The sequence below is a fragment of the Bidens hawaiensis genome, unplaced genomic scaffold (genome assembly GCF_021521415.1).
Source record: "Bidens hawaiensis isolate Kalapana, Puna unplaced genomic scaffold, B.hawaiensis_p1.1 tig00024638_1, whole genome shotgun sequence".
Taxonomy (NCBI): Eukaryota; Viridiplantae; Streptophyta; class Magnoliopsida; order Asterales; family Asteraceae; genus Bidens; species Bidens hawaiensis.
In genome coordinates this window covers 7,543-19,840 of record NW_027493897.1, presented here as the reverse complement: position 1 = coordinate 19,840, position 12,298 = coordinate 7,543, and the positions used below count along the sequence as shown (strand labels likewise).

The 12,298-nt window shown below is 35.5% G+C and overlaps 2 pseudogenes across 1 annotated transcript; both read left to right on the top strand.

The window, feature by feature from the left end:
- The first annotated feature begins 1,202 nt into the window (after positions 1–1,202).
- LOC143569698 (N-carbamoylputrescine amidase-like) lies at positions 1,203–7,567 on the top strand (annotated as a pseudogene). The gene is made up of 9 exons (XR_013141778.1): positions 1,203–1,385; positions 3,353–3,401; positions 3,490–3,580; positions 3,680–3,831; positions 3,932–3,978; positions 4,295–4,328; positions 4,559–4,725; positions 4,819–4,915; positions 6,917–7,567. The product of XR_013141778.1 is annotated as an N-carbamoylputrescine amidase-like (transcript).
- A 3,277-nt stretch (positions 7,568–10,844) lies between these two features.
- On the top strand, positions 10,845–11,518 carry LOC143569697 (uncharacterized; annotated as a pseudogene).
- Positions 11,519–12,298: the final 780 nt, after the last annotated feature.

Sequence of the window (12,298 nt, the reverse complement as noted above, 5' to 3'; positions counted from 1 at the left end):
GAAGTGATTCGTTTTTTATTATGTTTCTTAAAATGTTGTACGATCACTAAATAATTGCAAATATTAAATTTATTTTACTTCTGTATATAAACTTAATAGAAACATAACTTTGATCAAAATTTATATCCGACAATAACTAGGTAGCAACACTCAAAAGGTTATAGTCATGAACTACTTATTTGGTTCAATGGATTTTATTTGTAACATAGATAGAGACACCTTACCGACTAGGACGATTAGGTTTGGTGTGTTAGGAAACGTATGTATGGTGCAGGGCCGGCTCCGAAAATCAAAAAAAGTTTGGGCTGAAAGTGAAAATTATTTTGGCCCTTAACAAAAAGAAGTATTTTGTTGGGTTTAAATAATTTAATTTTTATATGGGTTTACTTGCTTATAATTCGGGTTGTGTAAAAAACTTTTGTATAAAAATAAGATTAAACATATCTCAAATGGGAGTACAACCCATAACCTTCTGACTGAGAGTATACCCCTTATCCAATAGATTAACTTAGTGGTTATGTAATTGAGTTGAACATTAAACATACATATTATATTTAATCAAATTACATATAACTTTAAAACAATAAAATAAAATTCGGGCCTAGCGGGGTGTCGGGCCTATCGCCGTATGTTTTGGAGATTTCCTTTTTTTTTTGGTGGGTGGGGGGTAATGCTTCTATTAACTAAAAAGGTAAACAAATAAAAAACCAAAAAAGTAAACAGTGTTGAATGACGGCGTTTCGGTCGGTATCGCTTAGGGTTGTAACAATTTCAACATTAAACTTAAAAAAGTAAACGCTTAAAATCATACCGCTTATGATAAAAAAAACATTCTTAAAACGAAGTGTAGTCTGTTAGTAAAAATCACGCAGTGCGGTTGCAAGTTGACGCTAATTCAATCAGTATCAGGTCACGGCACCAAAAGTAGACAAAAAAAATTCAACGCTCAAATACAATAAATTTACATATTAAAAAACACAAAAAACAGGGGAGTTGCCACAACAAACTAACGTGATTTTGGTATCAACGATAAGTTGGTAACAAACAAGATACTCGTGCAAGGTGAAGAACAAAAGAATAAAATAAAAAATACACACGTTACAACGATAAACTGATACGAATTTGGTCGGTATTAACGATAAAACTAGTAAACCAAAATTAGTAAAATTTTAAATTAGTAAAATTTTTTAAAACAAAGAAGGAAAAAAACCAAAATTTCAAGACACAGTGCGTAAAATCTCCACAAACACACCACTTTGAGTTTCAGTCTCCATCATCTTCAGCAGACACAGAAAGGTAAAAATGGGTGGGCGGAAAGTGGTGGTTTCAGCTTTGCAGTTCGCTTGCTCCGACGATATCGCCACTAACGTCACCACCGCCGAAAGGTATACTACTACCTCTCTTAACTTCTTTCACTCTGCTCAATTCACTATTTTAAAACTAGGGTTTTGTTATTTTGTTTAATGATTAAACCTAATTACGTGCTTTTGTTTGTGTGCGAACTGTTGATAAGTCTTTTGTTGAACTGAATTAAACTCTACAGGTTTGAATAATTTGATTAGTTTAGTTAAATTAGGGTTTGATTTGTGATTGAAGTCCAACTGGTCTGAAATTAAGATGAATAATATTGCCATGATTCATGCTTACTCAATGTGAGTAATGTTTTCTAGGGCTGTGGATGGTTCGGTTTTACATTTTTTGAAAAGGTTTTTTCTGTTTTAGTTTTGTTCACTTTCGGTTTTGCCGTTTGAAGAAACACTAAGTGACCCCGGCAGATTACGGATAATCTTAGGGTTAAGTATATGTTTCCCACGAGGGTTAGGTCCGGCAAAGATGGTTATTCTTCTAATGACCTGCAAAACAGACACCGTGAGCTCGTCACTAAGAAGGGGGGTACCTCCTTGTGACCACCCTCCGGCGTGAGAATCAGACTAGATTGCTCTGAATATAAGTGTATATTAAGAGAGATAGCTAGATAAGATAATATCAGATGATATGTGATAATACCAGATAATGATACCGTTCCAAGGTGTTGGAGTATTTATAGCCGAAGGTAGGTTTCCAAGCAGGTACAGCCAGCTTTATAATATTCCTTTTCCACCAACTGTGGGCTACGTACGTGCCATGCTGGTGGTTGGTGGGTAGGCAGCGGCTGATAGTGACATGACCGGCTGTGTACTATTCCTTTTCCACCAACTACAGGCTATGTGCGTGCCACGATGAGGGTTGGTGGGTAGGCAGCGGCTGATAGTGACATTTTGTACCGGAGCATGCTCCTCGTACTGTTGTCGGTGAGCTGTCACCCTGTGATTGGTTCATGGGCTGCTTTGGTCAGATCTTGTCTATTTTGTCCATACCTTGGCAGGTATAGTACAAAAGATCTTCCAGAAGCGGACTGGCTCATTTGGGCGGGAGTATTCCCGCCTTGCTCATTCATTCTTCAGGTGACATTACTGAATTATTAAGAGTTAGTGCCTTGTGCGTGTAGCCTTACTATTAGTGCGGGTAGCCTTCCCTCAAGGCTTGTATCCGCAGCTGCGGGAACAGGCGGGGTACTTCACCACTGGGAGGCTTTTCCTGCGGGAACAGCTGGCGTACTGCGCGTAAGGTCTTCATCTCTCTGAGCATGGTGGGTCCTGCGGAACCAGTTGGTCTCTGCGCAGACGTCCCTCTTCAAGGTGAGTCTTGCGGGTCCAACTGGGCTCTGCTGGAACCTACCTCTTCACCGTTTGAGCCTGAAAATTTTGGGTTGCAAAAAAAAAAGCCCAAATTTATGAATTTGGTTCGGTTTTGGGCTAAAACCAAATCAAACAAAAACTTTGGTTTTTATTTTTAAGTTTTTGAAAACTATTTGGTTTTGGTTTTCAGATCGGTTTATTCGGTTTTGCCATTTGAGCTTGAAGATTTTGTGTCGAAACTTTTTTTTGGCTCAATATAATGAACTTAGTTTGGTTATGGGCTATAAAACGGACCAAAAACCAAAACTTCAGTTTTTTATTTTTTTGAAAATCATTTGGTTACGGTTTTTCAGTTTTGGTTGGGTTCGGTTCTTTTGATTTAGCTATTTGAGCTTGAAAATTTTGGGTTGAAAAAAAAATTTTAGGTACATAATTTTAAAATTCTCTCAAATTACTTAAAAGAATAATAAAGATTGAAGGTCTATAAATTTGGTTCGGGTTTTTCGGTTTCTATTACATTCAAAAGCAAAACCGAACCGTAAGTTCGGTTTTTTTACAAAAGCTTATACTAAACTATTGACTTTTGTTTTGTTTTGTTTTTTCGGTTTCGGATTGGTTTTCTCAGTTTAATGCACACCCCTAAATTGTTCTTCAAAACATGTTTTACATTGCAGGCTAGTTAGATCTGCTCATGAGAAGGGTGCTAATATCATTCTAATACAGGTTTGAAATTTGAATCTTGAAAAATGAATTCACTATTGCTAAACAAAACATTTATATGACCTGTAGCGCGTATGGTTTCATTTCACAGGAACTGTTTGAGGGCTATTACTTTTGTCAAGCACAACGCGAGGACTTCATTCAGCGGCAAAACCGTATAAAGATCATCCCACAATTTTGAGGTTAATATATGAACACGTGTGAATATGTGATGAATTATTAAAGTTGTACACAACTTGTTCAATTAACTTAATAATTTAACTTAAGTACATACTTTGCAGGATGCAGAAACTTGCAAAGGAATTGGGAGTTGTTATACCTGTGAGTTTCTTTGAGGAAGCAAATAATGCACATTACAACTCAATAGCCATAATTGATGCTGATGGGACCGATCTTGGAATATATAGAAAATCTCATATCCCAGATGGACCAGGTATGTTTAATTTTATTTTTTTTAATGTAAATTACTTAAAATCATATATATTGTTTCTTTAGTTTAATTAAAATTAACAACGTATTTTTGGTTTTAACAGGATATGAAGAAAAGTTCTACTTTAATCCAGGTGACACTGGCTTCAAGGTGAGTTCTATACACTCGTGTGATATTAAATGTTCACTTTGACCTTTGATGGTTAAGCTCAGTCTTTTTCGAGGTTGAAAACTAATATTAAATTGCATGTTATTAATGCTACATCTATTATATGTAAATGTTTTCATTTTTTATATCAAATATTATAATAGTTCATTCAATATTGAAGGAAATTAATCTATATGACAATAATTGAAAGTTGGCATATAATATGAAGTGATGGAGCGCATATTATAATATTAAAAAATAAGCCCTAGTTTTTTTAATATGATGTACTAACCAAATATGTCTTGGTGTTTATGTACAGGTGTTCCAAACCAAGTTTGCCAAGATCGGAGTCGGTACGATTTTTTCAATTTTCAGATACCAACTTTTGACTAATTTTTGGTTGGATCCATTCTGGAAGAACCTTTCAAATTTACAGTTTTGCCCCCTTTTGTCTTTCCTTGTGATGTAAGGGCAAAGTTGTAAAATTGAAAGGTATTTGCTGTATACACTTGTTTTCTGTTGCTTCAATTGATTATTTATAAAAAGTTACAGTTTGTAAAAATATGATGTTATCTTTTGACAGCAATATGCTGGGATCACTGGTTTCCGGAAGCAGCCCGAGCTATGGTTCTTCAAGGTGCAGAGATACTGTTTTATCCTACTGCCATAGGTTCTGAACCTCAAGATGTAGGTCTTGATTCACGGGACCATTGGAAGCGTGTGATGCAAGGCCATGCTGGAGCTAATTTGGTTAGTCAAATTTGAATGTTGACCATTTCTATGTCTAAATGTTGAATTGATTTATAACTTCTTGTATTTAAATTACTATTTATGTTTTTCAAGGTGCCTCTTGTAGCATCAAATCGCATTGGTAAAGAGGTCATTGAGACTGAACATGGCAAAAGTGCAATTACATTTTATGGCAACTCGTTTATAGCAGGTATTCATTTCTGAAGTTGCTTAAAACCTTTAACTGTAATTAGTTATTATTTGATTTGGCAACCTGGGCTGGTTGTAGGCCTGTAAACGAATTGAATGTTCAGTTGATCATCCGTAACCCGTTCGGCGGGAAGTTCGGTTATGTTTGTTCATTTAATAAATGAACGAACACGAGCACTCTTTTTGTTTGTTTAATTAAACGAACGAACATGAACAAATGTCTTTTTTGTTCATTCATGTTCGTGAACGTTCGTTTATGTTGGTTCCTTTATGTTCGTTTATAGTTCATTTGTTTATGTTCATTTAATCATTCATTCATATATTATTTATTACTCATATTAATTTGAAGTCAATTTAGTTTTCATATTTAAAACTATTTGGTTATATTTGTTTAATTTTGAAATGCTTGATGGCATTTTAGACTTTATTTGGATATTTACGTTTACTTTTAACCCGTGTTGGTTTCTATTCTTGCATTTAGACTCACTTGTTTGCTCCTATGTTCGTGAACCGTTCTTTTAAATATTAACGAACAGACATAAACGAACATGAACACATTCATTTTCTTAACGCACGGACGCAAACAAGAAAATCTGTTTGTTTAAGTGTTTGTGTTGACTGTTTGTTTGGTTAAAGCTAAATAAACGAACATGAATAAGCCCTATTCGTGTTTGTTTAGTTCGTTTACCAGGCTAGCTGGTTGGTTAACGGTTCGGGTCCGGTTCGGTCGGATTGACCAGGATCACTCTTTGCTTGTTTTTTTAAGTATATGATTAGTGTCCAATCTGATTACAGAAGTTGTATTCTTTTAATATTCATCTAATTTTTTATAGTTTAAGCTGTAGTAAATGTTAGTTGTTAATTAAACTTTAATTAGTTGTTAGTTAAATATTAGTTGTTTAAACATACATTTAGAGTAACTTTGATGTTCTTCACATTAGAACACACCTTTAATGATTAAAACAATGTATATTTGAAGTTTGATTAAGTTGGCCGATATACTCTGAAAGATAATTCGTTTTCTGTTGAGCAGCCAATTGAGAAGTCTTGAAGAAGTGTTTTAGTGATGGACTGAGAAGGTCAGGTTTGGTCGGCGGTCACAACTCATTGATGGTGGAAGGAAATTAGCTCAACAAGAACTATTGTTGCGGTAGATTGATGCTGTCAGCATGATAACTTCTACTTAGCTACTGTTCTTTTGATTAAAGTTATCATGTTAACATCAGTCAACCGCTACCGCTACAATAGTTCTAGGTGACCTAGTTTTCTTTTCCATCCTCTGCGAGTTGCGACTGGCGAACGTACCTTAGTTTCTTGGTCTATCGCCGCAACCATTTGTTGATTGCTCACTATTGATATCTAACTTCTCGGTTTACTGCTTGTCAGAGTTACTAACTGACTTTCTGAGTTCGAAATTACCGACTGCGTTGATTAATTTCCATTATATGCCATCTTAATCAATGTGGTGTGTTTTAATGTAAAGCAGGCCAAATATACTCTAAAGGTATGTGTGTGACTTATATTAATATTAAATAAAAAGCTTAATTAACAAGTGATATTTTGTACAACGTAAACTTGAAGAACCAGAGTAAGTTATGCAGTCATGCTGATCACCATAATAAACCTAACTACCTAACACCTTTTGATATCTCCTTTTTTAATACTAATGAATCTAGACTTTATCGTTTGGGTTCACATGTGAAAAGCTGTGAAGTGTGCAAATTTGATTAATCCTGGTGTGCAAGGGCTCAAGTCCGATTTGGGTTACTTTAAAGTATTCCAAAGGCTGCTTAGTCTTTTTAATTATGGCTCAGTTTTGGTTATTAGTTTATTTTGGGTTTGTTTATTTCTGGAGTTTTACTTTAGGATTTCGACAATGGTCTCTATTTAGTTTCCTATTTGAATCGCTTTAGCGTTTCTTGTCTAGTTTGAGTCTTATTTAAAGGGTCGACGCTTAGGTTTTATTTAACTTTGAATTTCCGGTTTATTATATTAAAAACAGGACCTACTGGAGAAATTGTTGAAGTTGCTAATGATAAAGACGAAGCGGTTCTTGTAGCACAATTTGATCTGGATCAGATTAAATCCAAGAGACATAGCTGGGGAATATTCCGAGATCGACGCCCAGATCTATACAAGGTGCTTTTGACCTTAGATGGAAGCGTCCGCTCTTGATTACAAGTTGAGTTCATCTATTTTAAACATTTCAATAACATGACATCATGTTCGGTTTAACCTTGGAAATCATGAACATGAACTCATTTCATAATAACATTTAAAATATTTAAGCTTTTCAAATGATGATTAGTTTATCATCTATAAAATCCCTTATGATTAAATAACTTGTGTCTTGATATGGGTATCTGTTGTGTGGGTCTCGGCATCACGGGTGAATACTTTAAATTGATACACATGTTCATCTACTTCTGCCTACCAACAACTACTTTCTGGTGATACATCTATGCATCATCATTTCTTGTGATCTAATAAAGATAAGTGGATCCCTTTTTAGTTTTTTTTTTATGATTTTTTAGGTAATTGCATATTTGACTTTCATTTGACTGCATTGACTTGTTAACATGTTCTTGATATCCACCTTAAAATATGCATATCAAAGATATTTAGAGAAAAATATAAAGATCCTAAGTTGGTCCCTAACTTTTTGTTGTTTGCATATGATAAACATGTGACATAAAGCCTGAACCATGTTGATATGGTTCATTATCACCATAGAAAACCTAGGGTACTGCTGCTTTCATTACTCTTTGTTTGGATAGACTAGTTTATTGTTGTAGCTTGTGTACGTTTATGTGTGCATATTATGTGGCTAAAATGTTCTATGATCCCATGAGGCGGAGCCTAGGCGGTTTATGCCCTCATCTCTTAGCTTTAAGCAGCTATCGTTTGGTTTGGATTAATCATTGAGATTTGAACACCTGGGAGTGTCTTACGCCATCTAACAATGAATACTGAAAATTCTCCAAGTTATCATACATTATTAATACTATATACAATTAACTATATACAATTAACTATATACAAGAATACAATTAAGGGTAATCAACTATGTACAAGAATACAGTAAGGCAAATTACACAGAAATTCTAATCAAATCTATCTCTTAATCCTGATAAAGATGATTACAATAATTTCTAACTAATGTATTCTATAAAACTGATAAGCTTCTATTATATCTAAAAATCATGGAAAAAAATTCCTCAGAAATTTTGATTGAAAATGAACATAACATGTATGTTTGTATATGTAAGTCATTACACATACAAACTTTATTATTCGCAAGAGAAATATCTTGAACTTTCAAAAGTTGGCATGTGAAATGGTGATTCTTTCCTAATCACATTTTCCTCCATGTTATCATCTTCTTCCTAATCATCACCTAACGAATATCATCATCGATATCATTACCGGTATCAGATTTTGCTTCGTTTTCCTGCTTAGGCTCCATGTCATCATCAAAGTGAATAAACTGCAGCTTCAACCGCCCGTCTTCTCTATACGCGTGCAATATATCTTGTGTTGGGATCTTTTCCTCCTTCAGAACGAGCCTCCCATCATACCGATAAGATTTAAAACAAACCCGCCTCCCAATAGAAGAAATTGGTGGCGGGATTTCCTTCCCGCTAACCCTAGACCTTCTAGGCTCACCCGTGATCCTGGTTTTCGCATGTTTTATCACATTTCCGTGTCTTTCTTCCCATTGATCATTCACGTCGTCAAAGCTCTCAAACCCGAGAGCTTCTGATAAGGTCTCAGGACTATGATTCGGGGATAAAATGAAATTGGATTTCTCGTTAAGATTGAATCGGGAAAACACAGCGGTGGGTGAATCATCGAGCGGATTCATGTGTTTGCATGAAGGGATGGGTGGTGGGGGGTCTAAACAGGCAGCCATGTTTTCTCTTGTATTTGTATCTTCTTATATGAGAAAACCTAATGCAAAGCAATAAAAGGCTAGATAAAATGTTTTGGAGAGATAGAAAGAGTGTGTATTGTTGAGAGACCAATTCATAAAGTCCAAAGTTCATAAGGGAAGGGTGATGCTATTAAATAGGGAGTTTGTGGAAAAACTTGGTTACAATTTAGTGGTCATAGATTTATGGGGGTAGATATTTTTTTTCCAATTTTGTGTTTATTAAAACGTATATTTGTGTCATTTCCTTTACTAAAAAAGTTGTTAATTTTTTGTTTCGACAAATAAAATGAATTTGTTATTAACTACGAATCAAATGCAAAAAGAAGTGAAATTATTTGTAACAAACCATGTAAAAGATGCTACTAAACATCCGGATGTCTAATTGACTTTATTTATTTATTTATTTTAATTTTAAATGTAATTTTGTTTTTCTTAATGTTTTGTAATTTTAAATACATAATTACATTCTTTTTTACCTGCTACACTTACCGATTAATTGTATTTCTAAACACGTGTCTTTTGTTCACGAAGAAACTTAAACTCTTAAATCTCAATAGAAGAAACACTGAGATTAAAATGATTTATTCTTTCTCAATATAAAATTACGGCATGCCAATATGCCATCATTATTTTTGATATTTTTTAAATAAAAAACACATTACTAGTATAATAGCATTTTCAACATAGTGATGTGGAAGAGATTAATGGGACGTGGTAGAGAAAGGAAAGGTGAAGGGTGTGGCATGGAGAAAGGGATGGTGAAATTTATGAGAATGGGTGTTCTTGGGCAGGGAATAGTGTTTTGAAATCCGGACCAAATCGGACGGTCCGACCTGGACCAGTTAAGAAATCAGGTCCGGTTCACATCATATAACCCAGCCTTTGGCAGTCTATAGTCCAACCAGAACCGATGAACTGGTGGTTTAACCGGTAAAAAAGCTTTTTTTGATTAAATAAAAAATGTTTGTAGCAGCCGAAAATTAAACCCTGGTAAAAGGCCAGGATGATAGCCTACTCAATTCCCACTAGCCAACCAACCAAGTTGTATTTATGCTCTTTTAGAGCATTCTTAGCAAGTCCTTCATATTATTGCGAGTGGGTCATGTATATTATATAGAGTAGTTGTTAGTGGAGGATATAGATAAACTTTTGTTGATGGTTGAATTTGGAGATACATTGTTCACCCTTAATAAGTTTTTATTGTTTTTTTAAAAGTGGTGTGAGTATAGTAGAGAGAAAATGTGATAATAAATGTATAAAGAAAATATTATTTAATTGAAAAGATGAGAGAAAATTTAGTTTATTTTCGTGTAATTAAATAGATGAAGATAGAAAAACTGCTTTGAATTCTCTTAGATGTAACATACACCCTATATATGAAAAAAGACATTGTAAATGGACATGAAAGTTAGTTATTATGATAATATATATATATATAACGTCATCTACTTATTTATATATTTATAACGTTATTCAGGGAAATGTCTTGTTCGACCCGTGATTCAGTAAAGCACTAAGGCGTCCAGGTTGATTGGCGAGGAATGCCACGGAGTACAAGTGTCAGTCATATGATGCGATATATTTCTAGTTTATTTCCTTAATTGATTGTCTTTCCAACATATTGATTTATCATCTTGTACAAACAAATATTCGTCTTCTTCGATCTATGGCAACAAATTTGAGCTCCACATATGTTGTGAATACTTGACACTATCAATTTAGGATATACGGAAATAAACTTGAGAATGTACAACTAAAGCAAATGTATCGCATTAGATGACAAACGACGACAAAACTTTTCTAACCGGACCAATCCAGAAGCTTCTTGACTAGCACCTCTCCCCTCCATGACATTCCCTCTTATACTAGTAACACGTTTCTTATGTAACAAAAATCGAAAATAACCATGGCTAAATTAATATTGGCATTTCATACTTCTATTTTGAAAAAATAAATCAAAATCATTTTAATCGTAACTTCTATTTCTAACAAAACCTAAAATTACCAATATGACCTCACCGAGCAACAATATTACACTATTATCTACACCATAACTAACAATATCCCACCTCATTCTCAGTCATCAAAACAGAGAAACCAACAAGACCACCGCCACGAGGGTCAAAATGGTCAACTGGAGCTGGACCTCAGCCCTCATCGGAGCCGCCACAGCCGCCGCCACGTCGGCTCTAATCTCAGCCAAGCCGAAAGACCCAACCTTCCACCTGGTCTCAATCAACATCACCTCCTTCAAGCTCAGCCTTCCATTCATCGACGCCGAGGTCATCCTCACCGTCCACGTCACCAACCCCAACTCCGTACCCATCCACTACTCCTCCACCGAGATGTCCATCTTCTACGCCGGCTCCTTGCTCGGCTCGGCTCGTGTGTCGGCTGGCTCCCAGCCGCCGAAGTCCTGCCAGCTGCTCCACCTGCCAGCTCGGCTCAACAGCGTGGAGCTGGGCGCACCATGCGGTGAAGTTTTTCGCTGACGTCAGCAAGAGGGAGATGGTGTTGGATGCCACGGTGGATATTGAAGGGGTGGCGAGGGTGGTGTGGTGGGGCCATAGGTTTAAGGTGCACGTGGAGAGTCACGTGACGGTGGATCCTGTGTTTCTTGATGTTATTGACCAGGAGAATAAGTCTGACTTGAAAGTCTTTGTTACTTAATTATGTTAAATGATAATGATAATGCTGTTTCTTCTGTTTTTGTTTCAGGTTTTTAAAATTTGACTATGAATAAACTTTTTAACCATTCTTAATGCACCATCGGGTTTGGGTCAGAGTGGGTTTTAAGTCGCACATACCGACATTGGTCACATCTCCAATGTGCGTTATATGAGTTCAACACTGGTTACGCGTGCAACGACACTGATTTATGAGTGTGACGGGGCCAGTTACGTGTGTATCTGATCTGGCTAGGCTACACGTCCGATGTTGCCTTACTAGCGTATCGGCGGAGTGTTTCACCCCGATACTAGTTTGTGGTATTGACTTTTGACATGTCATGGCGTTAAGGGAATAAAGGGTGAAGTGCAATGTGACTATGAGACTAGAAATTGTGGTGTTGACTTTTGACATGTCATGGCATTACTGTGAGACTAGAAATGTTGTACAACCTATTTAATTTTGGATGCCTACTTTTAAGAAACCATCCATTTCAAACATTTCTTAAACTATTCCCATCAACAATCTCACAATCTCAATCTCACATTATAAAATTAATTTCTTTCTCTTCAATCTACACACCCAACCCTACTCAATTTTTAACACACATTCACAACCCATCCCAACTTAAAAAAAGTTTTTTTTAACGAAGTCCGTTTTTAATAAAATTTATGTCGGAATGTTCATAATTTTTTTAAGAAATATCGTGTATTTAATTATTTTTTTAGTTCGAATATTAAAAGTTAATTGAATAATTAAGTTATTGGGGGTTAGTTTGGATTG